Raw genomic sequence first — 20,019 nt, forward strand, 5'->3', positions numbered from 1 at the left:
ATGAGAAGAACTCCAAGCAACGAATTGGCAAGAAAACAGGAAGCCATGCAATATAGAAATCCGATACTAACATTATGCATGCCAGTAAGTAGGGCTGGCTTACAAATATTGCTGTACCAGTGAATTTGAGAGCATGAAATTTAGAAGCCAGTGAAACATCAGGTGGCAATTACGATAGCCGACAAACAAGGTTGGGTTGCCTGTATAGAACAGGTAGTCAATAGGAATATATATACACTTATCGGCTTGAAACTGGAAGACCAGCATTGGAGGTATGCCGGCTTTTCAATGGCTAAATATATATCTGATCTGTTTTATTACCATCTCTCTTGACCACCGGGTCTGCATAGAGGAACCCGTTCAGAGCCTCAATGGCCCGGACGCAGTCCTGATAGTTGGCCATGGTCACAAAGCCAAAGCCCTTGGAGAGTCCTGTGGCCGTGTCACGGATGATGTTCACCTTGGTCACAGTGCCGTATTGGGCAAAAAGTTGCAAGAGCGAGTTCTCGTCTGTATCGGTCTCAATGTTGTAGACATAGAGCGTGGGCCCGCCAGCTGCAGTTGGAGCCGGAGCCATGCCACCCATTGGATACTGGTAGGAGCCCGTCCGTTGGTTGCACTGACAGCGACCCTGAGCACCACACATGGGTCCATCACCAGCACCTGGGGGTCCGATGAGCTGACCCTGGGCAACTTGGCCTTCGGGCGGCCGCAGCTTCTTGGAGTTGTCCTCTGCAAACTTTATCAGGAGTGGCTCGGTGGCACCCGGCAGCGTTCGGCCCGTCAGCGCTGCCATGGCAGCTTCGGCGTTCTCGCGGAGCTCGTACAGCGCGAAAGCCACCCCCTTGTTGGTAGCACCCGTGTCATCCTTGAGCACCTTGAAGTGGATCAGCCGGCCAAAATCAGCAAACAGCTTCTCAGCCTGCTCTGCCTGCTCTGGTGGAAAGTGCTTGGGGATGCCACGGATGTAAAGGTTGGCGGGTTTAATGGTCTCACCGCCGGGCCGCGCGTACCCCACCTTGATCTTCTTGTTCTGCAACTGCAAGCCGTTGAGTGTCTCAACGGCTCTTGCTGCATCACCAGCTCCTTGGTAGTCTACAAAGCCAAACCCATAACTGTAGCCAGTTGCCTTGTGGCGCACAACCTTGGACGACTTTATGGGACCGATGCTGGTGAAAAGGCTGCGGAACTCCTCGTCCGTCAGGGTTTGGGGAAGGTAATTGATGATCAAGTTAGTCTGGCTGTTGCCTCCGTCGCCTTCCATGGCTTCGTCTTCTTCCACTGTGCACGCTGGGTCGCATATTGCCGTTCCCCAAAAACTGCAGGAGTGGAAGTGACGGGTGCGTCACTCAAAAATAAAACGCAACCTTACGTTTTGTTCCAGCATGAAGCGCAGTACGGAAACTGAAGTGCAATATTAATAAAATAGTTTTATGGACTAAAATTACTTACTGTAAAGAGCGTAATGCATCGGTGGCGTCCGTCGCGCCATCTTTACGACGTTGAATAAGTTAACTTGAAAAATCGCCACGGCGTAAATCCGTAAAAAGAGTTTAAAGCATGTTAAAAGGCAATTGTTGCTGAGAACGTCTCTGATCGCAACCTAAAGGTAACATACACTCACTGAAGACAGCAATTGATTATGGTGAACGTAATTGTACAGTTTGGTTTGTGGGGTTTAACGTACCAAGGCAACTCAGGTTATGAGGGACGCCGTAATGGAGGACTCCGGAAATTTCGACCACCTGGGGTTCTTTAACGTGCACTGACATCGCACAGCACACGGGCGTCTTGCTTTTCGTCTTCATCGAAAAGCGACCGCCGAGGACGGGATTCGATCCTGCTTCCTTGGGAACAGTAGTCGAGCGCCGTAACCACTGCGCCACCCCGGCGGGGCGTAACCGTTGCTATACCGTCACATCCTGGCTGCGTTCGCGGCTGGTTTTGCTGCTTTTAGGAACAAAAACTTGGTATTATGCAAGCTAAAGGGGAACGTACCCCAAGAAATATGGTAGTAATTTATTTAAACGTGAATTTTTAAAAATAAAACACTGTACCTACAGGAATCGAACACATATCTTGCAAAAAGGTACGTGGTGTGGTATATGGATCCATTGGGCCACAGAAGCGACGGGAAATTCGGCCTTTAAATGCGCTCTTATCGTTTTCATTAAACATACTAAACATTGCGCGACGGACGCAACTGGCATGATTAGAGGATTACTGCAAGCAATTTTAATCATGCAAAATATTTTATTGTGTATGCATTTTAGTTTATGCACTGCAATGTATACTAAACATATAGCTTTATTGACTTCCTTTTATTTGTGTTAAATTTTTTAGTAACGTCACCCGGCACTTCCGTTGCTGCAGTTTTCAGGGAATGGCAATACTATAGTGCCTAGAATATACTGGCACTATATTCTAGGCACTATATTCTAGGCAATATATTCTAGGCACTATAGCAATACGCCGCTGGGTCATACCCTCGTTCTTCCGGTTCGGTTTCGCTTGCTCCCGCCTTGCCAGGAGCTCACAGGACTGATGGCTAGGCTCCGGAGGAGGAAAAAAAGGCACTTCGAAGCACTGCAGCAGATGGGTCAACTAGGCAGTAAGTCAGCGAACCGGCCAAGAGGACAGGAGGGTCCCCAACGTCAGCAGCAAGGAGCAGAAGCGATGACTGCAAAAAACGACGGGTCCAAGCCGGTAAAAAGATGGCCAGAAAAGGAACAAAAAAATTACGAAGAAAAAAAAACTAGTAAAAAACATGGGAAAGACAGAAATTCACGTCATGGATGCTGCGTTAATTATTCATTCATAAATAAATAATAAATAAAGCGATGGCGCAGCACTAGAACATCCGCCTCGCATGCAAGAGGACCGGGGTTCAAATCCCGGTGCTGCGCAATTCTCCACCGGATTAAAAAAAAATCCGCGTGTCGATGGAATTGCATAAACAGGTTTGGGGTGCGACCTGATGCCGGTGAACACCTCCGGCATTGCACTCCTTCACCAGAACAGGAGTTGGCCACCCTGGTGCAGTAATTGGCCGATACCTCCCATGATTAGTCCAATACAACCCCGGCCCTAAGTCACCAGCGGCTGCGGAACAACTGACCACGGCGGCGGTCAGACCCGTGACGCAGCAGGGGGTGCTAAGAATAGAGGGTTTACAAAAGTAGGTCTGGCAACTATGAGCGGCATGCCGATCCACCTGCCGGTCGCCACTGCGCGATCTTGGTAAGCTGCGCATGCGCGAGAAGAAAGAAGGTAGGTGAGGAGGATCTGTTTGTAGTCTGGCGGATGTGACGTAATAAATTGCTTATTTTTGTTTTTTGCTTGCGTGTACTCTCGTACCCAGACGCTTTTTTTTATCGCCGCCTCCGCACCCGCAGGTGCTTTTTTTTTTTTTTTTTTTTCCTTTTCAATTTTGGCGCGCAGTGGTACAAGCAAGCGGGAGGCTTGTTCGCGCCGTGTTTCAGATTGACCAGACTGGAATGTATTCTGCAAAATAGACTGGGCGGCACCCATCCTTGCAAGTTTCTTGAGACTTTCGTAAGTACAGCGAAAATGCAGCGCAAAACACTTACGGTGGCATCCCGTACTTTCCTCGCCAACTTAGGAGAGCTCATGGCACCGCTCTTTTCACGTTACAGCTTGTCTGGAAAGTTTTTCTGCATCGATACGTTATTGCTAAGTGATCTCAATTCTTTTTGCGGCATCTTGCTGTGAGTCGGTGGCTTCAAGTGAAGCGTAGAGGATCTACGAAGCTCCGTGCGCCAGGAAGCAGTCCCTTCAATATCCATGCTTCGATCGGTCGCCGGCGGCTCATTTTCGAGTGCGCCTCCGTTTTGCTCCCGAATAGCCCTGTCTTAGCAAGAGCAACCATTTCTATTTTTTGTTTCAGTGTGTGCCGAAATACTCTTGCTGCACAGCGATTTTGGGATCTTTGCTACGTCGCAGCTTCTGCTCATGGGCTCTCCTGCACCATGAATGCCTTGTGCCTCATGAAAGGTGGGTACAAAATGTGTGCTGGCAAAGACAGGTTGCTCCACAAGAGCGCTACTATATGAAATCGAAGTGACCTTATTTATGAAGCTGGCACTGGGCATGCATTTCGGTCAGCACCGTGACAGCCAAAGCAGTAGAAAAGGGTGAGGGGGGTGGGGATGCCAGTACATATCTGCCGGACTGTTCTGACCACTAGATAGGACTAACCCGGTCATACGACTACATTTTAGCTAAGCGTGATAATATTAATGACATTTTTGCATCAACTCTAGGTGAGGCAAGGCTGCATACTGTCGCCCTGCCTATTTAACCTATATGCAGGGTGCATCACGAGGAAGGCCGGTCTGGACGAGTCTTCAGCTGGAGTGAAGATTGCTGGAAAACGTATCAACAACCTTAGATATGCGGATGATACCACTTTAATGGCAGAAAGTGAAGTGGAACTCAAGAGACTTCTGATGCGCGTACAAGAAGAGAGTGAGAAGTTTGGGCTTAAACTGAACATTAAAAAGACGAAGATCATGGCGTCTTGCCCTATCAAGTCCTGGAGCATCAATGGACAAGAAGTGGAAGCTGTGACAGATTTTCTGTTCTTGGGCGCCAAGATTACCTTGGAAGGAGACTGCAGCCATGAAATTAGGAGACGCCTGCTTCTGGGAAAGAGAGCAATGGTTAGCCTCGACCGAGTAGTAAAGAGCAGAGACATTAGTCTGCCAACCAAGATCCGTATAACCCGTGCTATGGTCTTTCCAGTTGTGATGTATGGATGCGAGAGTTGGACTGTGAAAAAGGCTGACCGCCGAAGAATTGACGCGTTTGAATTGTGGTGCTGGCGAAGACTCTTAAGAGTTCCTTGGACTGCCAGAAGATCAAATCAGTCAATATTGTCGACCATAAACCCTGACTGCTCATTGGAGGGTCAAATTCTAAAGTTAAAGCTCAGCTACTTTGGTCATCTGATGCGAAGAGAGGAGTCGCTGGAGAAAGATTTGATGTTGGGAAAGGTTGAGGGTCGCCGGAGAAGGGGTAGGCAGCGAACGCGATGGTTAGATGGCATTCTCGAGGCATTGCAGATGAAGCTATGTGATGTTAAGAAGATAGTGAGAGACCGGAAAGCGTGGCGTGACATGGTCCATAGGGTCACGAAGAGTCGGACACGACTGAACGCCTGAACTGAACTAGGTGAATTCAAATTCTGTTTCTAGTTATGACTGTATATTGTCTTGTGCACCATACAAGGTAATTGCTGTTGATGGGCACGGTAAAAAAAATGTTTTTCAATGTTCACCAGCAAATCTACTCAGTGACAGTGCTATTTCTGTGGCCATTGTATAGATCCTTTTTGTATTCCTGACTAAAGCTGGTGAAATCGCTTCTTTCAGCTGTAGCGCATTAACAAAATAAATGCTGGTGCATATTTTCCAGTAGCTGTCAAATACAGTGAGAGGGCATTCAGGTGCACAAGGTGGGACTAGAGATACTAGTGCCCACGTAGGCCTGTCATGGTAGAAAATAGAATTGTATAATTGCTCGAAGAGCTTTCCAGTAGCATGCTTTGATGGGCTAGCTGGCACACCACTGCAGTGTGGTTTGGCTGTGCGAACAGGCCAAGGACGAAAGGAACGCACATGGAAATGCCAAGTTTGTTTTATCATTTCTTCATCTCCGTGTTTCTTTGGTTTACACTGCCAAATCATATTCACGCTTTCCTATATGTTATCTTGCAAACAGCAAATGCACTGCTAACACTAGGGGCAAATTTTATTTGCTCTTTTTGGTTGAGGCCAATTTATTTTACTGATAGAACATTAAATGTTTCCATGTGAGTGCCATGTGACAGCTACTAGCATTATACTTTCATTCTGTGTTGCAGCGGGATCATTAATGTCTTACCTTTCCCAGGAGCCAGCATTTATTGCATTGTTCCGATTTCCAGGCCCTTCCCTGTTTGGTGCGTGTGCTGAAACAGGAATCCCTTGGAGGCGATTTGCAGCTTTTGTTCATCATCTTGATTCCGTCCCCACATAGGTAATAGCCACTGCGGTGGCACAGGATTAGGGTGCTCAATTGTTAAACCCAAGGACACAGGATGAAATCCTGGTTGCGGCAGTCCCTTTACAATGGAGGTGAAAAGCAATGCCGTGAACTGTGCGATGTTGACACACATTTAAAGTTAAAGACAAGGTTGTTGAAATTTCTGGAGGCCTTCACTAAAGCATGTATCTATGTCCCAATATGGAAACAGTCTGTCCGAGCAATGGACAGGGAGAAAATCCAATGAGGTCATTGAGAGCATATTTACCACGGTAGCAGGGGTGAATTTAGGTGCCTACCCTGTTGGGGGGGGGGGGGGCACAGCTAGTATTATTGCAACATATCTGTAGCGCTTCCTGATATATATTTTTTTACATAGTGGCCATGCAGACCAGTTGGTGCAAACCGAACTTGCTGGACATGGACATGGGAAGCCAAGGACATGGGAACTCAATACAAAGAAGTACATGGGACAACACTGTTTGGTCTGAGACCCATTTCCAAAGCATTTCACCCCAAAAGAGCCAAGCATCAGGTCAGGGGAAATCCTGTACCAGTTGGAAAACTGTTGAGTACCTGGCGGCACTGGAATCAAACCTGGTACCTTCTGAATGCGCAGCATTTCTTTTTCTTGTGTTCCCGTGTCTTTGGCTGGTCCAATATGTTAGATTTAAGTTTAGTACAATACCCCAAGAAAACAAAAATGACAAAATATTTTTGGTCAGTACATAATCTAATTGCCCACTGTTCTTTTAGTTTTCATGGCATTGTTTGTTTATAAAATATATATCCATGAAATTTGTTGCCGCTTAAATAAATTTGTGCAGAGCTAAACACAAAATTTCACCGATCCAGTTTTTGTGTGTGTGTGAGTGTGTTCAGGTAAAGACTATCAGAAACATTGTTCTACATGCTAGTTTAACATATTTGACAATGGCTAAGTTTCAGAAATAAAAAGCACAGCTATGAGGTTCCTGAAAATTTTCAGACAGCTCGTCCCAGTGTATATTATTTTTTTTAAGAACATTGGTGAGTATGCTGAGCACTGATGTCTTCTTGCAATGAAATTTTTTCTAGCTTGTCAGTTCTTTCAAGAACAAACTTAGTATTATCCTTTAACCATAATCATCATGGAATGACACGGATCTGGTGTGTGAATCCACCCCAAGTGCTCTGTAAAAAAAAAAAAAAAAAAAAAAAAAAAAAAAAAAAAAAGAAAAAAAAAAAAGAGACGACGAAAATGTACTGCATACACCAGTGCACCTTTGACCAAGGCCTTTCTGAATTCATGAACGATCATTAAGCTTTTTTAAGATCTTCCAAAGCCACGTTGAGCACCATTAGAACGAGAACCCGAGGAAAGGCTACTACCCCACCAAGACATGATGGCCTTGTGACAGAATCTGCCTCACATTCAGGAGGTACCAGTTTCGATCCTGGTGCTGGTGGGTACAAGATTTCTCCCGGCCTGATTCTGGGCTCTTCTGGCATAAGATGCTTGGGAAAGGTATTCTAGTTCACTTCAGGAAAAGGGTCATGAACCAAAATTCACGATTCGTTCCACCATTAGACAACCCTAAGTCCGCTTCGTGCAGCAGAAGCCCATATGCAGTTCCTTTTTCCTCCTTTCCTAAGCCATGAGCCCTGGTAAGCCAAGCACCAGGCTGGGCCATAGCTGGTACACATTTGAGAAAATTGGGAGTGGAAGTCGAACCCACCACATTGCTGTAATGTGGAATGATGCTGAGATAAGGAAATAGTGAGCCAGCACTATTACTAACCATTCAAGAAAGACTACCGATTACTCACACTGTAGTTCATTAAAAGGATGTACTCAGGGGTGCAAAAGCTCAAATAAGATTTGTAGCGATTTTTGGAGCAGCAAAATCTTCGTTTTAGAGCAATAAAATTCATATTTGGAGCAGCTCACAAGAAAAAAAAATTAATTCAAATTTTGGAGCTGTTAAACATGGAAGAAACTTTGCTTTCCGCACAAAAGAATGAAGAGGTGTGAATATCGGACTGTATGAATGCGATCCAAAGGAAATCTAGCAAAGGCCACCTATCACCGATGCTGCGTGTATTTATTTTTGTAAATGAGCTTTTTGTACTGCTAGGCATGCTATCACACACACAAAAATGTGAATCATAAAATTGAAGAGGCTAAATAAAAAAAGCTAGAGAATATGCCTTTTTTTTTTTTTTTTCATTTAGCACGGTTTGACAACCTTAATCATGGGACTTTATGTTGCTTGCAAGGCTCAAAAAACATTGTTTTACTCTCTGCGAAATCCACAGCTCGTGTCGTGCGATTAGTATTTGTCGATTAACTCCCCATCGACCTTATTTTTAACCGGACATCATCTGCGGAAATATTCTACATGCAGGTACTTTCCGCCCCATGGCCGTAGTTAACGTTCAAGCACTGACAGTAACTCTAATAAACGAGCCCGGATCTGCGCCGGCACGTCGAGTTCCAGTACGTTTCGTCGGCAGCGAGATAAAAATGAATCCCGGCAGCAACAAAAGTTGGAAACACCAAAGTTGGGACACGCTGCCATCTGCGGCGTAAATGCCTCAACTGCTGTCTGAATGAAACAGCTTAAATGTAGCACAGTCCACGCGGGATCTGCTATCAAGCAGCTGTCCGCGCACCATGCCCGCCCGAGAAGAGCGCGACCATCCGATCGCTATTTTCATTATCGCGACAATGTCGCCGGGACAGTGACAAGGCATGCGGAGCAAAGGGATGGTCACGTTGGCGGGAGGTCATGCGCAGATGCTCGCTACGATTTCCTGCTTTCAGCCGGCTCGGCTAGGCGGCGCTAATCTTGTTTTTTCTTCGGCCACGGCCGGTCTCGAGGGAGAGCGCGCTTCTCTAGCCTCACCAATGGGGTCTGTTTCCACCGCCCGTATGCAGCGAGGGAATATGCTGTCAAGGTTACAACATGCCTATGTTAGTACATTTCGTGCTTCGGGCACATTGGCTACAAATGAATTACTTCTCCTCTATGTGAAAACAGTCATTGACTTTGCTTCATGCATTTTGCCTCGCTTAACTGATCAGTATTAGACATCTACATTTGCCAGACATTGCTCTTCGGGCTGGTGGCGGAGATAAATGTATTAATATATTGTAGCAATAAATTATCATTAAACCTTTGCCACTTACTTTGTTTGCAAAAAAAAAAAAAAAATCTCTCTTATAAGTTCACGTACCACACCAAAAGAGGAACAAAACTCTGTTTAGGGACCAAGCTAACGAAACAAAACTCGTGAGTGCTGTCAGAGGCAGCAGATGGCGACGACAATCTCTACCTGGGCATGATCGACGAAAACAAGATTGTTTTGAAAAGTGCCACATGGCTGTCATTTATCGAAAAAGAAGCATACCGAAACAATATTTATACGGTATTAGTCTCAGAACAGCCACAAGAGCTGTTAAAAGCCAAAAGTCACTTCCTTTGATGGTAGTGCGAATTGGTTTCCAAGATCAAATAAAAAAGCGCGTGCATGTCACTCATGAAAGCGGACCAGTAACGAACTTTGTGCTCTGCACATAACCAAACTGCAATCAGAATTCCAACAACAGAACTCACTTGAAAGCTGCAGAAGCCGCTCATTACTGTCCTATTTTCTAGTACAGTAGAACAAAACACGTCATTTCGAGAGCAACCAAGTGCTTTTAATCTCCGCACTTTCATCTCATTGTCGCCTTGCGAAATGCACAAATCATTCTCATTGCATGCGCGGCGGAACGTGTCTACACGCAGTAGAGGCGCTGAGAAAAGTAATGCATCAGCTTTTGGGCTTGAACCACAGCTGCGGATGAGTTGCTTTTTTTTTTTTTAAATGCAGGTATTTTCTTCACCGGACGGCTTAAGTAATACAGTCGTACCTTATTGGCGGCCTTGCTGAAATACAAGGCTTGTGTTATAGATCGCATTTCGGAGCCGATTTGCATGTAAGCGGTATGTAACAAACCTGCGTCTTAGCGTGGAGCGGCAGTGCGCCAGCGATTGAATCAATGCACAAATCGCATTTAGTTCAAGACAAGACGACTAGCCTCATACGGTCTTAGGAGAAGATTCGCGGCACAAGAGCGCGCACACACATCCACGCAAAAACGCGTATCGCGTGCTACCTAGGGGACTAGGCACTCAAGAACACGGGCGCAGAGGTAGCCGAGGCCCTTGCGGGCACTACCCTCGCTAGCGGGGAATGGGGGGGGGGGGGGGGGGGCGGAGCTAGTAACAGCCAGCTGACGGCCTCTTCTTCCTCTCCATCTTCGGAGGTTTCCCTCACGCGTCGCATCCGTTCGTTGGTCCCGTCCCAAGGGAGTCGTCGGTGACTCCATATATGGGCAGGTTCCTGCCGCGATACCAAATATGGGCATGCCGGCATGGCGCAGTGAGCAGTGTCCAGGAAATGTCACTTTCCGGCGTCCGCAGCCTCGGGCACGCGCACGAACCGTCACACTGCTCTGCGACAATACCGGCGCCGCTTTTCGAAAACTCCACACTCACCAGCGACCTAAATACAGATGCCGCTTCTCCTACATCGCCGCGGGGCCTTACAGTGAGCCTAGCACAGGTCACAACTTCAGCACCGGATCTCACTCAAACCTCTGGACCCTGTGCGTGCTTTTTTTTTTTTTTTTTTTTACTAAATAAAGAAATATCGTTCACATTACTTATTTCTGGTTTACATGTCCTCAGTGCATTTTCCAATGAGTTGCACAAACAGCTCTATATGCATGAGAAGAACTCCAAGCAACGAATTGGCAAGAAAACAGGAAGCCATGCAATATAGAAATCCGATACTAACATTATGCATGCCAGTAAGTAGGGCTGGCTTACAAATATTGCTGTACCAGTGAATTTGAGAGCATGAAATTTAGAAGCCAGTGAAACAAATGGTGGCAATTACGATAGCCGACAAACAAGGTTGGGTTGCCTGTATAGAACAGGTAGTCAATAGGAATATATATACACTTATCGGCTTGAAACTGGAAGACCAGCATTGGAGGTATGCCGGCTTTTCAATGGCTAAATATATATCTGATCTGTTTTATTACCATCTCTCTTGACCACCGGGTCTGCATAGAGGAACCCGTTCAGAGCCTCAATGGCCCGGACGCAGTCCTGATAGTTGGCCATGGTCACAAAGCCAAAGCCCTTGGAGAGTCCTGTGGCCGTGTCACGGATGATGTTCACCTTGGTCACAGTGCCGTATTGGGCAAAAAGTTGCAAGAGCGAGTTCTCGTCTGTATCGGTCTCAATGTTGTAGACATAGAGCGTGGGCCCGCCAGCTGCAGTTGGAGCCGGAGCCATGCCACCCATTGGATACTGGTAGGAGCCCGTCCGTTGGTTGCACTGACAGCGACCCTGAGCACCACACATGGGTCCATCACCAGCACCTGGGGGTCCGATGAGCTGACCCTGGGCAACTTGGCCTTCGGGCGGCCGCAGCTTCTTGGAGTTGTCCTCTGCAAACTTTATCAGGAGTGGCTCGGTGGCACCCGGCAGCGTTCGGCCCGTCAGCGCTGCCATGGCAGCTTCGGCGTTCTCGCGGAGCTCGTACAGCGCGAAAGCCACCCCCTTGTTGGTAGCACCCGTGTCATCCTTGAGCACCTTGAAGTGGATCAGCCGGCCAAAATCAGCAAACAGCTTCTCAGCCTGCTCTGCCTGCTCTGGTGGAAAGTGCTTGGGGATGCCACGGATGTAAAGGTTGGCGGGTTTAATGGTCTCACCGCCGGGCCGCGCGTACCCCACCTTGATCTTCTTGTTCTGCAACTGCAAGCCGTTGAGTGTCTCAACGGCTCTTGCTGCATCACCAGCTCCTTGGTAGTCTACAAAGCCAAACCCATAACTGTAGCCAGTTGCCTTGTGGCGCACAACCTTGGACGACTTTATGGGACCGATGCTGGTGAAAAGGCTGCGGAACTCCTCGTCCGTCAGGGTTTGGGGAAGGTAATTGATAATCAAGTTAGTCTGGCTGTTGCCTCCGTCGCCTTCCATGGCTTCGTCTTCTTCCACTGTGCACGCTGGGTCGCATATTGCCGTTCCCCAAAAACTGCAGGAGTGGAAGTGACGGGTGCGTCACTCAAAAATAAAACGCAACCTTACGTTTTGTTCCAGCATGAAGCGCAGTACGGAAACTGAAGTGCAATATTAATAAAATAGTTTTATGGACTAAAATTACTTACTGTAAAGAGCGTAATGCATCGGTGGCGTCCGTCGCGCCATCTTTACGACGTTGAATAAGTTAACTTGAAAAATCGCCACGGCGTAAATCCGTAAAAAGAGTTTAAAGCATGTTAAAAGGCAATTGTTGCTGAGAACGTCTCTGATCGCAACCTAAAGGTAACATACACTCACTGAAGACAGCAATTGATTATGGTGAACGTAATTGTACAGTTTGGTTTGTGGGGTTTAACGTACCAAGGCAACTCAGGTTATGAGGGACGCCGTAATGGAGGACTCCGGAAATTTCGACCACCTGGGGTTCTTTAACGTGCACTGACATCGCACAGCACACGGGCGTCTTGCTTTTCGTCTTCATCGAAAGGCGACCGCCGAGGACGGGATTCGATCCTGCTTCCTTGGGAACAGTAGTCGAGCGCCGTAACCACTGCGCCACCCCGGCGGGGCGTAACCGTTGCTATACCGTCACATCCTGGCTGCGTTCGCGGCTGGTTTTGCTGCTTTTAGGAACAAAAACTTGGTATTATGCAAGCTAAAGGGGAACGTACCCCAAGAAATATGGTAGTAATTTATTTAAACGTGAATTTTTAAAAATAAAACACTGTACCTACAGGAATCGAACACATATCTTGCAAAAAGGTACGTGGTGTGGTATATGGATCCATTGGGCCACAGAAGCGACGGGAAATTCGGCCTTTAAATGCGCTCTTATCGTTTTCATTAAACATACTAAACATTGCGCGACGGACGCAACTGGCATGATTAGAGGATTACTGCAAGCAATTTTAATCATGCAAAATATTTTATTGTGTATGCATTTTAGTTTATGCACTGCAATGTATACTAAACATATAGCTTTATTGACTTCCTTTTATTTGTGTTAAATTTTTTAGTAACGTCACCCGGCACTTCCGTTGCTGCAGTTTTCAGGGAATGGCAATACTATAGTGCCTAGAATATACTGGCACTATATTCTAGGCACTATATTCTAGGCAATATATTCTAGGCACTATAGCAATACGCCGCTGGGTCATACCCTCGTTCTTCCGGTTCGGTTTCGCTTGCTCCCGCCTTGCCAGGAGCTCACAGGACTGATGGCTAGGCTCCGGAGGAGGAAAAAAAGGCACTTCGAAGCATTGCAGCAGATGGGTCAACTAGGCAGTAAGTCAGCGAACCGGCCAAGAGGACAGGAGGGTCCCCAACGTCAGCAGCAAGGAGCAGAAGCGATGACTGCAAAAAACGACGGGTCCAAGCCGGTAAAAAGATGGCCAGAAAAGGAACAAAAAAATTACGAAGAAAAAAAAAAACTAGTAAAAAACATGGGAAAGACAGAAATTCACGTCATGGATGCTGCGTTAATTATTCATTCATAAATAAATAATAAATAAAGCGATGGCGCAGCACTAGAACATCCGCCTCGCATGCAAGAGGACCGGGGTTCAAATCCCGGTGCTGCGCAATTCTCCACCGGATTAAAAAAAAATCCGCGTGTCGATGGAATTGCATAAACAGGTTTGGGGTGCGACCTGATGCCGGTGAACACCTCCGGCATTGCACTCCTTCACCAGAACAGGAGTTGGCCACCCTGGTGCAGTAATTGGCCGATACCTCCCATGATTAGTCCAATACAACCCCGGCCCTAAGTCACCAGCGGCTGCGGAACAACTGACCACGGCGGCGGTCAGACCCGTGACGCAGCAGGGGGTGCTAAGAATAGAGGGTTTACAAAAGTAGGTCTGGCAACTATGAGCGGCATGCCGATCCACCTGCCGGTCGCCACTGCGCGATCTTGGTAAGCTGCGCATGCGCGAGAAGAAAGAAGGTAGGTGAGGAGGATCTGTTTGTAGTCTGGCGGATGTGACGTAATAAATTGCTTATTTTTGTTTTTTGCTTGCGTGTACTCTCGTACCCAGACGCTTTTTTTTATCGCCGCCTCCGCACCCACAGGTGCTTTTTTTTTTTTTTTTCCTTTTCAATTTTGGCGCGCAGTGGTACAAGCAAGCGGGAGGCTTGTTCGCGCCGTGTTTCAGATTGACCAGACTGGAATGTATTCTGCAAAATAGACTGGGCGGCACCCATCCTTGCAAGTTTCTTGAGACTTTCGTAAGTACAGCGAAAATGCAGCGCAAAACACTTACGGTGGCATCCCGTACTTTCCTCGCCAACTTAGGAGAGCTCATGGCGCCGCTCTTTTCACGTTACAGCTTGTCTGGAAAGTTTTTCTGCATCGATACGTTATTGCTAAGTGATCTCAATTCTTTTTGCGGCATCTTGCTGTGAGTCGGTGGCTTCAAGTGAAGCGTAGAGGATCTACGAAGCTCCGTGCGCCAGGAAGCAGTCCCTTCAATATCCATGCTTCGATCGGTCGCCGGCGGCTCATTTTCGAGTGCGCCTCCGTTTTGCTCCCGAATAGCCCTGTCTTAGCAAGAGCAACCATTTCTATTTTTTGTTTCAGTGTGTGCCGAAATACTCTTGCTGCACAGCGATTTTGGGATCTTTGCTACGTCGCAGCTTCTGCTCATGGGCTCTCCTGCACCATGAATGCCTTGTGCCTCATGAAAGGTGGGTACAAAATGTGTGCTGGCAAAGACAGGTTGCTCCACAAGAGCGCTACTATATGAAATCGAAGTGACCTTATTTATGAAGCTGGCACTGGGCATGCATTTCGGTCAGCACCGTGACAGCCAAAGCAGTAGAAAAGGGTGAGGGGGGTGGGGATGCCAGTACATATCTGCCGGACTGTTCTGACCACTAGATAGGACTAACCCGGTCATACGACTACATTTTAGCTAAGCGTGATAATATTAATGACATTTTTGCATCAACTCTAGGTGAGGCAAGGCTGCATACTGTCGCCCTGCCTATTTAACCTATATGCAGGGTGCATCACGAGGAAGGCCGGTCTGGACGAGTCTTCAGCTGGAGTGAAGATTGCTGGAAAACGTATCAACAACCTTAGATATGCGGATGATACCACTTTAATGGCAGAAAGTGAAGTGGAACTCAAGAGACTTCTGATGCGCGTACAAGAAGAGAGTGAGAAGTTTGGGCTTAAACTGAACATTAAAAAGACGAAGATCATGGCGTCTTGCCCTATCAAGTCCTGGAGCATCAATGGACAAGAAGTGGAAGCTGTGACAGATTTTCTGTTCTTGGGCGCCAAGATTACCTTGGAAGGAGACTGCAGCCATGAAATTAGGAGACGCCTGCTTCTGGGAAAGAGAGCAATGGTTAGCCTCGACCGAGTAGTAAAGAGCAGAGACATTAGTCTGCCAACCAAGATCCGTATAACCCGTGCTATGGTCTTTCCAGTTGTGATGTATGGATGCGAGAGTTGGACTGTGAAAAAGGCTGACCGCCGAAGAATTGACGCGTTTGAATTGTGGTGCTGGCGAAGACTCTTAAGAGTTCCTTGGACTGCCAGAAGATCAAATCAGTCAATATTGTCGACCATAAACCCTGACTGCTCATTGGAGGGTCAAATTCTAAAGTTAAAGCTCAGCTACTTTGGTCATCTGATGCGAAGAGAGGAGTCGCTGGAGAAAGATTTGATGTTGGGAAAGGTTGAGGGTCGCCGGAGAAGGGGTAGGCAGCGAACGCGATGGTTAGATGGCATTCTCGAGGCATTGCAGATGAAGCTATGTGATGTTAAGAAGATAGTGAGAGACCGGAAAGCGTGGCGTGACATGGTCCATAGGGTCACGAAGAGTCGGACACGACTGAACGCCTGAACTGAACTAGGTGAATTCAAATTCTGTTTCTAGTTATGACAGTATATTGTCTTGTGCACCATACAAGGTAATTGCTGTTGATGGGCACGGTAAAAAAAATGTTTTTCAATGTTCACCAGCAAATCTACTCAGTGACAGTGCTATTTCTGTGGCCATTGTATAGATCCTTTTTGTATTCCTGACTAAAGCTGGTGAAATCGCTTCTTTCAGCTGTAGCGCGTTAACAAAATAAATGCTGGTGCATATTTTCCAGTAGCTGTCAAATACAGTGAGAGGGCATTCAGGTGCACAAGGTGGGACTAGAGATACTAGTGCCCACGTAGGCCTGTCATGGTAGAAAATAGAATTGTATAATTGCTCGAAGAGCTTTCCAGTAGCATGCTTTGATGGGCTAGCTGGCACACCACTGCAGTGTGGTTTGGCTGTGCGAACAGGCCAAGGACGAAAGGAACGCACATGGAAATGCCAAGTTTGTTTTATCATTTCTTCATCTCCGTGTTTCTTTGGTTTACACTGCCAAATCATATTCACGCTTTCCTATATGTTATCTTGCAAACAGCAAATGCACTGCTAACACTAGGGGCAAATTTTATTTGCTCTTTTTGGTTGAGGCCAATTTATTTTACTGATAGAACATTAAATGTTTCCATGTGAGTGCCATGTGACAGCTACTAGCATTATACTTTCATTCTGTGTTGCAGCGGGATCATTAATGTCTTACCTTTCCCAGGAGCCAGCATTTATTGCATTGTTCCGATTTCCAGGCCCTTCCCTGTTTGGTGCGTGTGCTGAAACAGGAATCCCTTGGAGGCGATTTGCAGCTTTTGTTCATCATCTTGATTCCGTCCCCACATAGGTAATAGCCACTGCGGTGGCACAGGATTAGGGTGCTCAATTGTTAAACCCAAGGACACAGGATGAAATCCTGGTTGCGGCAGTCCCTTTACAATGGAGGTGAAAAGCAATGCCGTGAACTGTGCGATGTTGACACACATTTAAAGTTAAAGACAAGGTTGTTGAAATTTCTGGAGGCCTTCACTAAAGCATGTATCTATGTCCCAATATGGAAACAGTCTGTCCGAGCAATGGACAGGGAGAAAATCCAATGAGGTCATTGAGAGCATATTTACCACGGTAGCAGGGGTGAATTTAGGTGCCTACCCTGTTGGGGGGGGGGGGGCACAGCTAGTATTATTGCAACATATCTGTAGCGCTTCCTGATATATATTTTTTTACATAGTGGCCATGCAGACCAGTTGGTGCAAACCGAACTTGCTGGACATGGACATGGGAAGCCAAGGACATGGGAACTCAATACAAAGAAGTACATGGGACAACACTGTTTGGTCTGAGACCCATTTCCAAAGCATTTCACCCCAAAAGAGCCAAGCATCAGGTCAGGGGAAATCCTGTACCAGTTGGAAAACTGTTGAGTACCTGGCGGCACTGGAATCAAACCTGGTACCTTCTGAATGCGCAGCATTTCTTTTTCTTGTGTTCCCGTGTCTTTGGCTGGTCCAATATGTTAGATTTAAGTTTAGTACAATACCCCAAGAAAACAAAAATGACAAAATATTTTTGGTCAGTACATAATCTAATTGCCCACTGTTCTTTTAGTTTTCATGGCATTGTTTGTTTATAAAATATATATCCATGAAATTTGTTGCCGCTTAACTAAATTTGTGCAGAGCTAAACACAAAATTTCACCGATCCAGTTTTTGTGTGTGTGTGAGTGTGTTCAGGTAAAGACTATCAGAAACATTGTTCTACATGCTAGTTTAACATATTTGACAATGGCTAAGTTTCAGAAATAAAAAGCACAGCTATGAGGTTCCTGAAAATTTTCAGACAGCTCGTCCCAGTGTATATTATTTTTTTTAAGAACATTGGTGAGTATGCTGAGCACTGATGTCTTCTTGCAATGAAATTTTTTCTAGCTTGTCAGTTCTTTCAAGAACAAACTTAGTATTATCCTTTAACCATAATCATCATGGAATGACACGGATCTGGTGTGTGAATCCACCCCAAGTGCTCTGTAAAAAAAAAAAAAAAAAAAAAAAAAAAAAAAAAAAAAAAAAAGAGACGACGAAAATGTACTGCATACACCAGTGCACCTTTGACCAAGGCCTTTCTGAATTCATGAACGATCATTAAGCTTTTTTAAGATCTTCCAAAGCCACGTTGAGCACCATTAGAACGAGAACCCGAGGAAAGGCTACTACCCCACCAAGACATGATGGCCTTGTGACAGAATCTGCCTCACATTCAGGAGGTACCAGTTTCGATCCTGGTGCTGGTGGGTACAAGATTTCTCCCGGCCTGATTCTGGGCTCTTCTGGCATAAGATGCTTGGGAAAGGTATTCTAGTTCACTTCAGGAAAAGGGTCATGAACCAAAATTCACGATTCGTTCCACCATTAGACAACCCTAAGTCCGCTTCGTGCAGCAGAAGCCCATATGCAGTTCCTTTTTCCTCCTTTCCTAAGCCATGAGCCCTGGTAAGCCAAGCACCAGGCTGGGCCATAGCTGGTACACATTTGAGAAAATTGGGAGTGGAAGTCGAACCCACCACATTGCTGTAATGTGGAATGATGCTGAGATAAGGAAATAGTGAGCCAGCACTATTACTAACCATTCAAGAAAGACTACCGATTACTCACACTGTAGTTCATTAAAAGGATGTACTCAGGGGTGCAAAAGCTCAAATAAGATTTGTAGCGATTTTTGGAGCAGCAAAATCTTCGTTTTAGAGCAATAAAATTCATATTTGGAGCAGCTCACAAGAAAAAAAAATTAATTCAAATTTTGGAGCTGTTAAACATGGAAGAAACTTTGCTTTCCGCACAAAAGAATGAAGAGGTGTGAATATCGGACTGTATGAATGCGATCCAAAGGAAATCTAGCAAAGGCCACCTATCACCGATGCTGCGTGTATTTATTTTTGTAAATGAGCTTTTTGTACTGCTAGGCATGCTATCACACACACAAAAATGTGAATCATAAAATTGAAGAGGCTAAATAAAAAAAGCTAGAGAATATGCCTTTTTTTTTTTTTTCATTTAGCACGGTTTGACAACCTTAATCATGGGACTTTATGTTGCTTGCAAGGCTCAAAAAACATTGTTTTACTCTCTGCGAAATCCACAGCTCGTGTCGTGCGATTAGTATTTGTCGATTAACTCCCCATCGACCTTATTTTTAACCGGACATCATCTGCGGAAATATTCTACATGCAGGTACTTTCCGCCCCATGGCCGTAGTTAACGTTCAAGCACTGACAGTAACTCTAATAAACGAGCCCGGATCTGCGCCGGCACGTCGAGTTCCAGTACGTTTCGTCGGCAGCGAGATAAAAATGAATCCCGGCAGCAACAAAAGTTGGAAACACCAAAGTTGGGACACGCTGCCATCTGCGGCGTAAATGCCTCAACTGCTGTCTGAATGAAACAGCTTAAATGTAGCACAGTCCACGCGGGATCTGCTATCAAGCAGCTGTCCGCGCACCATGCCCGCCCGAGAAGAGCGCGACCATCCGATCGCTATTTTCATTATCGCGACAATGTCGCCGGGACAGTGACAAGGCATGCGGAGCAAAGGGATGGTCACGTTGGCGGGAGGTCATGCGCAGATGCTCGCTACGATTTCCTGCTTTCAGCCGGCTCGGCTAGGCGGCGCTAATCTTGTTTTTTCTTCGGCCACGGCCGGTCTCGAGGGAGAGCGCGCTTCTCTAGCCTCACCAATGGGGTCTGTTTCCACCGCCCGTATGCAGCGAGGGAATATGCTGTCAAGGTTACAACATGCCAATGTTAGTACATTTCGTGCTTCGGGCACATTGGCTACAAATGAATTACTTCTCCTCTATGTGAAAACAGTCATTGACTTTGCTTCATGCATTTTGCCTCGCTTAACTGATCAGTATTAGACATCTACATTTGCCAGACATTGCTCTTCGGGCTGGTGGCGGAGATAAATGTATTAATATATTGTAGCAATAAATTATCATTAAACCTTTGCCACTTACTTTGTTTGCAAAAAA

At 46.2% G+C, this 20,019-nt stretch overlaps 2 pseudogenes; both read right to left on the reverse strand.

The window, feature by feature from the left end:
* Positions 1 to 202: 202 nt before the first annotated feature.
* Positions 203 to 1,908, reverse strand: LOC146203935 (ELAV-like protein 1 pseudogene; annotated as a pseudogene).
* A 9,143-nt stretch (positions 1,909 to 11,051) lies between these two features.
* LOC146203936 (ELAV-like protein 1 pseudogene) lies at positions 11,052 to 12,639 on the reverse strand (annotated as a pseudogene).
* Between the last annotated feature and the right edge of the window lie 7,380 nt (positions 12,640 to 20,019).

The sequence above is a fragment of the Amblyomma maculatum genome, chromosome 1 (genome assembly GCF_055883805.1).
Source record: "Amblyomma maculatum isolate TAMU_Amacu chromosome 1, ASM5588380v1, whole genome shotgun sequence".
Lineage (NCBI taxonomy): Eukaryota > Metazoa > Arthropoda > Arachnida > Ixodida > Ixodidae > Amblyomma > Amblyomma maculatum.